This window comes from Armigeres subalbatus, chromosome 1 (assembly GCF_024139115.2).
Source record: "Armigeres subalbatus isolate Guangzhou_Male chromosome 1, GZ_Asu_2, whole genome shotgun sequence".
Taxonomy (NCBI): Eukaryota; Metazoa; Arthropoda; class Insecta; order Diptera; family Culicidae; genus Armigeres; species Armigeres subalbatus.
This window is the reverse complement of record NC_085139.1, coordinates 267,400,643-267,410,499: the sequence shown is the minus strand read 5'-3', so window position 1 is coordinate 267,410,499 and position 9,857 is coordinate 267,400,643.

Genomic DNA, 9,857 nt, shown 5'->3' with positions numbered 1-9,857 from the left:
CGTTCACGTCTCCGAGAATAAGCACCGGGGCTGGTAGGCTTTCGAAGGTACCCACCAACTTGTTGCGTAAGTCGTTGTGTTTCCCATTCGGAATGTATAGGGATGCGATGGTTAGTGGAAATGGCCATTCGACTCTGACGGCTACCATCGCGATTCCAGCGTCGACGAGTATTTCTGTGGTGGGGATGTCTTTTAGCACGCCAACAGCAGCCGATTGGTAGGCGTTCTGGTTTACGTCCGCGAACCACTTATAGCGACCGCCGAGAGCGCGGTCCATGGCAGTCTGCGTGGTCCTGTGGATTTCCTGGAGTGCTATGGCCAGAGGTTCGTAATTGGCTACTAGCAGTTCCAGGTCGCAGATGTTGTTGAAAAACCCGTTTAGATTCCACTGCAGTGCCAGAGTGGTACGCGGCGGGCTGGTGCGCTGCTCTGTACGGTGTTGTTCTGGTACGGGGCGCTGGTGGGTTGTTACCGGATGGAGAGGTCCGAGGAAACGTTGTGGGTGGCGTTGCTGGTCCGGAACCCGCAACCGGCAGAGATGGGGAGGGCGACGGGAAAAATGGGGTGATAGACCAGGTTTGTGGCGGGGGTGTGCTCCCCCCCAGAGCTCTTCCGGAGGCAGGTCCGTCGCCATGGTCGTCTGTGGTAGCCGTACTTACGTGGGAAGGACCGGGCAGGATTATGGCGTTGGGGCCGTATCTTCTCCAATGGAGTTTGTCATAGAGAGAGGCAGACGTTGATTCAGCTCCGAGTGGAGGGAAGATGGTTGCTTCGTCCGCAGTGGCGGCTCTTTTACCTTGCGCTTGACTGATGGAAGGTGTATTGCATCCCACGTTGTCCGTCGGGGAATAGAACTTCGTCCCGAGAATGCCAGCTGTTCTGCGCTTGACTCCATCGGTGTCCCTCGCAGATCTTGTCTTGTCCTGGCTGGCAGGGTCAGCGTCCGAGCGCCGGAGGTTGTCCGCCAGTTCCGGTAGGGGTGTAACTTCCGCACTGACGGGGCCCCGGCTACTCGGATGCTCAACTGCGGCCATTATGTTGATGGTGGTGGGTGTTGGTGGTCGTGGAGTGACGATGGGTGGGCTTTCTTGTTCTTGGTCGGTGTTGGTCTCGACTTGGGTGTTGCTGGTTGAGACGAGTGGGATGCGTGGTGGGGAAAGGGAAAAAGTTTGAGTAACTAGTACTCGTCTGTGAGGCTCAGGTTGCTCCTTAATGTTGGAATTGCCGTTAATTTGGTAGGGAGTGAAAAGGGTAGGAAAAGGATTATGTTATGGGTGGTGGATGGGCACAAAAAGGCAAACTGAGCATATTAAACCATTTATTTCACTTTTAGGATTGCACCACGCTTCGTCTTTGGGGCACCCATAGAAGAGTCGCTACTTACACAATGGTTTCGTTGTGCGCGGTCTCTCTTTGGCGTCGGATTCGGTGCGGTTTCCATGTCGTCGCTGCTGCTGAAAATGTCGTAAGCGATCTCCTTGACCTTGTTCTGCTCTTTTGCTTTGCCTTGCTTGTCCGCCTGGTTACCTTCGTTCTTGGCATCCTCCTTCACTCTCCTTCTTAGCCGCTCGATGATCTTGTCTTTGACCTCCAGGGATTCTTGCAGCTTGGTGATAGTTTCGGTCAGTTTGGCCACTTTACTCACCAGATCTTCGATTGTCCCGTTTTGTTGCACGGCTTCGATGCGATTGGCTACCACCGTTTTTCGCTCTTGGTTGGCCTTTTGTAGCTGGTCGATCTTCTTCCGGAGATCCTTTATTTCGCGGTCCTTGCTTGCGGCCGCCACATTGGCGAAGGAAGTTGTTGGACCGGATCCGGAGCGGATCTCCACCTCCCTACGGGCTTGGGGGTAGGAGATGCCACGGTCATTTTTTACGCGCTGAACCTCAACTTCCTTCAGGTAGAGTGGGCATTTTCTACTTGATGTTGGGTGGTTACAGTTTCGACAGAATTTACAGGCTTGGGTGTCGGTGCAACGTTGGCGGGATGTTGTGGAGTTATCGTCAATGGTCATTCCTTCGTCCACCGGGTGGTGCTTACCACAGTTGCCGCAGATCTCCACGGCGCTTGGACACCGCTTCCCGGTATGGCCAAAGTCCCAACAGCGGAAACACCTCATTGGGTTTGGGTAATAGGTTCTTGATGGATATCTGGACCATCCAAAGTTGACGTGGCTGGGAACGACTGGGCCAGTAAAAGTGAGAACGATCGCGGGTGTATTCTCCAGCTTACCCTCCGGTGTTCGTTTCTTGATTCGGTAAACCTCCTTGACCTCTTGGTCTTTGAGTTCCGACAGGAGATGCTCATCCGACAGCTCTATGGCATCGACACATGACACCACGCACTTTGAAACATTTAGGAACGGGTGCTCAACAACTCATGGTCAGCAACTTTTGGAATTGCGCTTTGCTGCGTACATTGAGCGCGTACGTAGCTCCGCGGTTTTCTCTACTGGCTCCGTCTATGGTGCCGCCGAGGAAAGCCTCAACGGATTTGCGAATGAGGAAGGGTTCGCAGGTAGAGGCCCGTTGATGCCCTGCAGACGCATGACCTGCAGCGAACCGGACGTACCAGCTGGGTCCATGTAGCTTGGTTGTCTTCGACCGGTGTACTCGCCGTCGCGGCGATTGGATGCAGATTGGTTGCCATAATCAGGGCCCCTGGGTCCCCTAGGCGATGGGAGTGGCCCGCGGCCAACTCCATTTCTCCCCCACACGCACCGCCAACCGGCACGGGCGGTTATTGTTATTTCCTGTGTGAGACGACTACCGTGCGGGACCGAAATCCGTACAGCACCGAAATCCGTCCACCTCATGAGATATCAATAAATTAAAGGAGGTTAAAGGTAATTAATGTAGGAATAATTAATCTTATCCTGTTCAGATACTTGACAGTATGCTTTTAGGGCATAGAATTGAAAAGAAGGCTTTGAAATTAAATCAACAAAAATCAAAAACAAATCTCCACCCACCAAACGCGGAGTTCGTGCCGCCATTTTGTTTTCGGGTAGAGCATAATTGCACCAAAAGTAACTGTGTTTTAATTGCTAATTGCAAATCATTACATAAGATAAGCGGAATACAAATCGAAGGGATCGCTTCTCAAGGTACGTATCGAACTATTTACAGTGGTAGTTTAGTCAATCAGACTGTTTCAATTTAAATATTTAGTTAAGAAATAGCTGTACGGATTTTGATCCTTTGATTCGAAATCCGTCCACGGTGGACGGATTTCGAGTCAGGAGTAGTCGATTTAATTCATTATTTTATCATGTTTTTCGTAGTTTATAATGGGTAAATGTGAAACACTTGAAAAGTAGAAGCCTTCATGCGCCTGTGTCAATGACAAACGTTTTATTTACATTCGATTCCTATTTTCTAATGACTTTTTCATATACTAAGGTGCTTAAGTGTACGGATTTCGATGTCCCACGGTACTTTCGGGTTTGGTCCCGAAAATCACCGAAAAATGGCAAACGGGGTTTGCCCTGAAAAAACCGAACTAACGCCTGTACTTTTCCGTCGCACTGACGAAAAAAAAAAGTTCGTCTCACTTCAGTCGTTCAAGTCACCGCGTTAACGGACGGAAAAAGTTATCTCACTCCCGCCGCGCAAGTTACTGTTTGGGTTCGCCACCCCCCGCGCAAGTCACTATGACGACGACCCTTACAAATGGTTCGTAGCACTCCCTTCGCTCAAGTCACTAGAGAACTGCACTAGCGACTATGCGTCTCCACCGCGCCGATGGGGTGGTTTTCACCCTTAACACTTTCACCCGAGACTACCACCATGCGGCTCCACCAACCGTGCGTCTCCACCTGACCACACGGAGTAGGCCACCGTGCGCCTCCACTGCTTCTTTCCCGGCTGAGCGGCTGCAAGCAGCGTCACTGGGCAGAAAAAAACAACACGAGTTCACACAAGGTCGCGTGTGTGCCTTCCCGCCGGAAGTGCACTTCAGAAGCAATTAAAATGTACCGAAAATCAAAACTTTTCGGTGCGTTTGCACTTGTGGGTGAAAAGGCTAAAACACCCGAACTTCCCCCCTTTTTTACCACTAGCTGGACGGGATGCACTGTCCAGCCCTTCCTGACGATCCCCTTCGCGCACTCGAAAGTTTTCCGGGACCTCCCCACCGCACGGGGAGGGTCCAGCCACGGTTCAATTCCGCCTCTCTGCGAGGGGAAGAACCGGCCTGAATGGCCGAGGAGAATCACAACACCACCGTATCTCCGGAATCCGTGGTCGGATCGGTTCACGATTTGGTATGGGCCTAAAACGCACTGACCAGAACCAGTCCACCAAATATGAAGGCAATAACTCGACTTTTTCACCGAAATAAACAGCTCTAAAAGCACTCGCAGGTAACCAAACGACCGTCACGCTTGCTTGTTGAGCTTGAGCTTGAGCTTGATTGACTGCTCGTAGTTGCTACTCCATTATGACCAGATCAGCTGTTCTTGCACAGGGAACCAACAGATGTTTGCTTGGGACTAGCACACATCTTCAATGTACAAGTACTGGTGATCTCATTTGTTAGGTCATACTGGCGCCTGCCACGTCAGAATGCAAGTCAATGTAGGGAAGGGGAGGAAATGATGATGCAATCACTCGCCCACTGCAAGCCGAATATACCTCTGCACTTGCCACGAGTTCATGCGGAATTTGTTGGAATTTCTGGGTTAGGTTGGAGAGGCAGAGGTTCGTCTTGGTTAACGAGCTGCCAATGTGATAGATAGGAGAAGGTAACTGATGGAATTTCTAATTGGATGTAGGAAACGAGCTCTATAGTTCATTTCCAATTCTAGCAGATTACTGTTAGAATACTCAAAATGGAAACGGTATGAAAGTCCATTTCCAGTTCTAGCGATTGCTAGAACATGAGAAATATAGAGGAAGATACAAAGTAGGAGAATGGAACGGACCTGGGATTGAACCCACGACCTCCTGCGTATGAGGCAGAAGCAGTAGCCATATGACTACCAAGCCCGCTTCGAAACAAGAGAGATCACGCACAGAACTGATTAATTTTATTACCGGCCGCGCAATGCAGAACACAATAATTCGTCCGACCGCGCGATCGTTCTGCTGTCCGAAACATGAGAGATCACGCACAGAACTGATTAATTTTATTACCGGCCGCGCAATGCAGAACACAATAATTCGTCCGACCGCGCGATCGTTCTGCTGTCCGAAACATGAGAGATCACGCACAGAACTGATTAATTTTATTACCGGCCGCGCAATGCAGAACACAATAATTCGTCCGACCGCGCGATCGTTCTGCTGTCCGAAACAAGAGAGATCAAGCACAGAACTGATTAATTTTATTACCGGCCGCGCAATGCAGATCACAATAATTCGTCCGGCCGCGCGATCGTTCTGCTGTCCGAAACATGAGAGATCACGCACAGAACTGATTAATTTTATTACCGGCCGCGCAATGCAGATCACAATAATTCGTCCGACCGCGCGATCGTTCTGCTGTCCGAAACATGAGAGATCACGCACAGAACTGATCAATTTTATTACCGGCCGCGCAATGCAGGACACGATAATCGGTGCGACCGCGCGAACGTTCTGCTATCCGAAACAAAAGAGATCACGCACAGAACTGATTAATTTTATTACCGGCCGCGCAATGCAGATCACAATAATTCGTCCGACCGCGCGATCGTTCTGCTGTCCGAAACATGAGAGATCACGCACAGAACTGATTAATTTTATTACCGGCCGCGCAATGCAGAACACAATAATTCGTCCGACCGCGCGATCGTTCTGCTGTCCGAAACAAGAGAGATCACGCACAGAACTCTTTTCACCGAAATAAACAGCTCTAAAAGCACTCGCAGGTAACCAAACGACCGTCACGCTTGCTTGTTCGAGCTTAACTGATTTTACGAGAATGCTGCAATCAAACTTTTCTTGAAAAATGTGGTTTCTATTCATATCCCTACAGAAAACATTATTACTAGAAATATGATTGTTTGCTTTTTTGCATGCTCACGGATACAAATTTCATCCATTTGCTTCAAAAATATACATGTTTATTTCCAAAATGGTAATATGTTTGAATCAAACATATTTATTTTTGAAACCAAATTAAATCCCTGTTTGTTTTATACATTCACTAGTGGGCAGCCCCTCGCTCGCTCTTGCAAAAGTAAACAAACATTCGAGTTCGGATCGGATCCGATCGGAAGCAGCAGAGGAGTAGAAGCAAGAGTAGAAGCAGATGTTTTCTTGCTTCCAAATTAATGATAAGGATGTTTTTCAGGTACAGAAAGGTAAGTAAATGAAATATGAACGTTTGGAATTGTGAAATCTGGTAGTCAAATGCTACCAGAATATGGAAATTGGTAGAATTGATATCAAAATATTATGAGTGGTCGAACCAAAACAATAATATCTATGTTTGCTTCAAACATTTAGCTGGTTGAAACAACTTGAAACGCACATTTGATTCAAAAAAAAGTTTTCGTTCGCTTCAAATGCAACAATATGTTTGATCCAAACATATTTATTTTTGATGCCAGAACAAACTGAATTTATGTTTGGATTTACCTAGAATATGTTTGTTCTTAACGTAGTTTTTCTGCGTGCTGTATTGGAAACAAACAAAAAAAATGCCCAAAAAAAAATCGAGAAATTTTTTTTTTGCCTGACATTTTTTGAAGGGTTAACGATGGCCCTTAAAAGGTTAAAAAAGGTTCTTAAATATTCCTTCACATAATATATGTTGCATAGGAACAGTTTTTTTGATAAAATATGTTTGGCCGCCCGTTTGTATGAGAATTTTCCATAGTGAGGCGGTCGCTTGCGGACACATGCAGGTTTTTATAGAACGTCAACAGAGCCCACTGTCAAACCCCACCTAGGTAGACCTCACAGGACGCTCCCTCTCACTCTAGCTGATGTCAGAAGAACAACAGTGCCCAGGCTACCCAAGTACGCAACCCTTAGCCGGCCGGCAAATGTCTTCGGAAGTCCCGTGGAAGCGTGAGTATTGGAATTTGTGAGGACCAGAGTTATGTTAGGCGTTAGAATAATTTCCATTGGAAATTAGAACTAATTTCACATAGAAGTTCGGAAAAGTTCGCAAGAATTTCTCAAGGAAATTTGAACGAATTTCTGTTGGTAATTTGAACAAATTTTCATTTTTGAAAGAGTTTCCTGTGAAATTTGACAATCAGTTCTCGTAGAAAGAATTTCCTATGAAATTTCCCGTGAAAATTCGGAAGAAGTTGCTGATGGAAATTTGGAAGTATTTTCCAAGAAAGTGAGGAAAACTTAGCTGATACAGATTTACAGATTTGCAAGAATTTCCCGGACAGTCTAAAGAATTTTCGTGGAAACTTTGAACGGTTTCCTATGGAAATTCCTGTTTTTTTTTTGTGGAACCGCTAAGTGTTTCCTGATAAGAAACACGATGTTTAGTTCACGGTTTATTGACGAAATACAAAGAGTGGTGTAACATGGGTGGTATACATTCAAAAATCAAAATTCCACAATCTAAATAATCTAATATAATACAGTAGACGTTCGATAACTGCAAGTCATTTAACTGCAATTCGATAGTTGCAACAGTTTTGCAATTATCGGACCGCTAAACTTCAAACTGATGTCAGATTCAATGACAGCTGCATTGCGCTGCACATTTGGATGCACTTTTATTGCATCTGACGTCGATTGACAACCGTTTGACGTCTATAATGCGTTGCAGTTATCGAACGGCTACTGTACAACATTTCCCGCAAAAAATTCGAAGATTTTCGAAGGAATTTCCAAAGACCGATCCTGTGTAAATCGCAATGCCATTTCCAAGTGAAAAATTCGAAGAAATTCTTGTGAAAATTTCATTCATCTTCCCATGATCAATTCAAAGAATTCCTCACAGAAATTTCCAGTGAAAGTTTCAAATTATTTTAGTGGAAAATTCGAAGAACTTTACGTAACAATTACATATCAGAAATATTCTATATACTATCAATAAATTGACCATTGAATTCATAAGAATTTCTCTTGAGGATTTGAAAAAAATATGTTATGATAGATTTTGCTGTTGAAATTTAGCATCGAGGATGCTGAGAAGTGTTTCATATACGCCCAGTTTTTTTTACAGCGATTGGAATTGATTAATTTCTCGGTTAACCTGAGTTTTCACAGCTTTTTAAATACCCCCTGAATTTTCTTTGATTTATTTGTGATTTTTTTCATAGGGTTAACTCATTGTTTTATTGACGCTTAAAGTCTTAAACGAATAAAACCAAACCGTGTAAAAAACCTGGGTGTACAAATTTAGAAGATTTTTAATGAAAATTTATTACGGCCATTCAGCCTAATGACCCAGCATCAGTCCCATCTTCTTGGAAAAACATGTTTCCGAAAATATTCCAAGAATTTTGATGCCAGGATGTTTTCTAAATGGCCACTAAAGGCCTTTCGGGAACTTGTTCCAGGATGACTGTTCCGGTTGATATCCATCCTATGGTTTCAACTTTATGGATAATATATTTCCGAAACAATTTCAAGAATTTTGATACCCATATTGCCAGTATTTCTACTAAATGAATTTGTGGCCAATATAGGGCCCACGGGAACCTATTCCATAATGACCGTTTCGATTGATATCCATCCTATGGTCTCAACTACATTGAAAACATGTTGCCGGAACAATTCCAAGAATTTTGATACCCATATTGACAGGGTTTCTTCAGAATGAATTTGCGGCCACTATAGCGCCCACGGGAACCTATTCCGGGATGTCCGGACCGAGTCCATATGATCAGATGGTCCTAATGAGTTGGGAAGTCATAATCCTCGAATTTTCTACGAAACTGGTAACTCAGGATACAAGAAATCATCATTTGGATTTTATAAGATCAACTTCTCCATTTTTGAGACATGGAAAATCCGGAACTCCTGTAACCAGGTAATCCGGATTGGCTCTATGTGACACGGATAGAGGATGAATTTCTTAATCCATAGCATATGGAATCGTCCAAATCGGTTGAAAACTGACGAAGTTAGGGTTATACCAAAAACGTGGGTACCCGGGTAGCCTGTCGGTATGATACGGGGTAAAAATATTCAGAAGCCCCTCCAAAGCCCTCCCTCACTGGATTTTCATTTTCATACCACCCAAACCTGAATTTTGCCAAGTTTGAAGATGTCACGGAGTTTTAATTTCCTGCGATGTTTAGAACCCTAAAAAAATTTCACTTGAAAACGAAAAAGGGTTAATTCGAATCCAATTCAAATATAACCCATGGCATGAGGCATGAGTTTCAATCCTCGTTCCGATATCGAAGCCTCGACAAAGACTTCTAACTTCGACATCAACAACGACAGTTCTGTTACTTCCGCCTCATCTCTGGAACATCTGGCATCAATTTTATGTAATGCTTTGTAGTCCTTACGCTCCAGCAGCAATTAAATCATGGAGTCCTCAAGCACGTTTATGATTTTTACTCCTTCGGAGTAAAAGTACTCAGAAATGTTTGATCTTATTAACCGTAGTAAGCATCCAATATGCAAAATAATGAATGTCATTGCCACAAACTTCTTGCCGATGATCCGACTGACAGAAATTGGTTCCACGCTTGCTCGTTGTCAAAGCGTGCCTGACTTCTCACTGGACTGTATTATTTCAAACAAACCACACATTCAAACCGCCAAAATTAGAGCAACCCTATCGTTCATTCCATCAACTACTGATACCATGCCATAAACCCTCGCACATGCGCCTCAACGATTTTCTTTCTCTCCCCTAACCACAATCAACATTCCACCACTCGTAATGCCTACCCTACCAACATGTGATGTTTATCATCTCTCTTGTTTGAAAACGGCATTCAT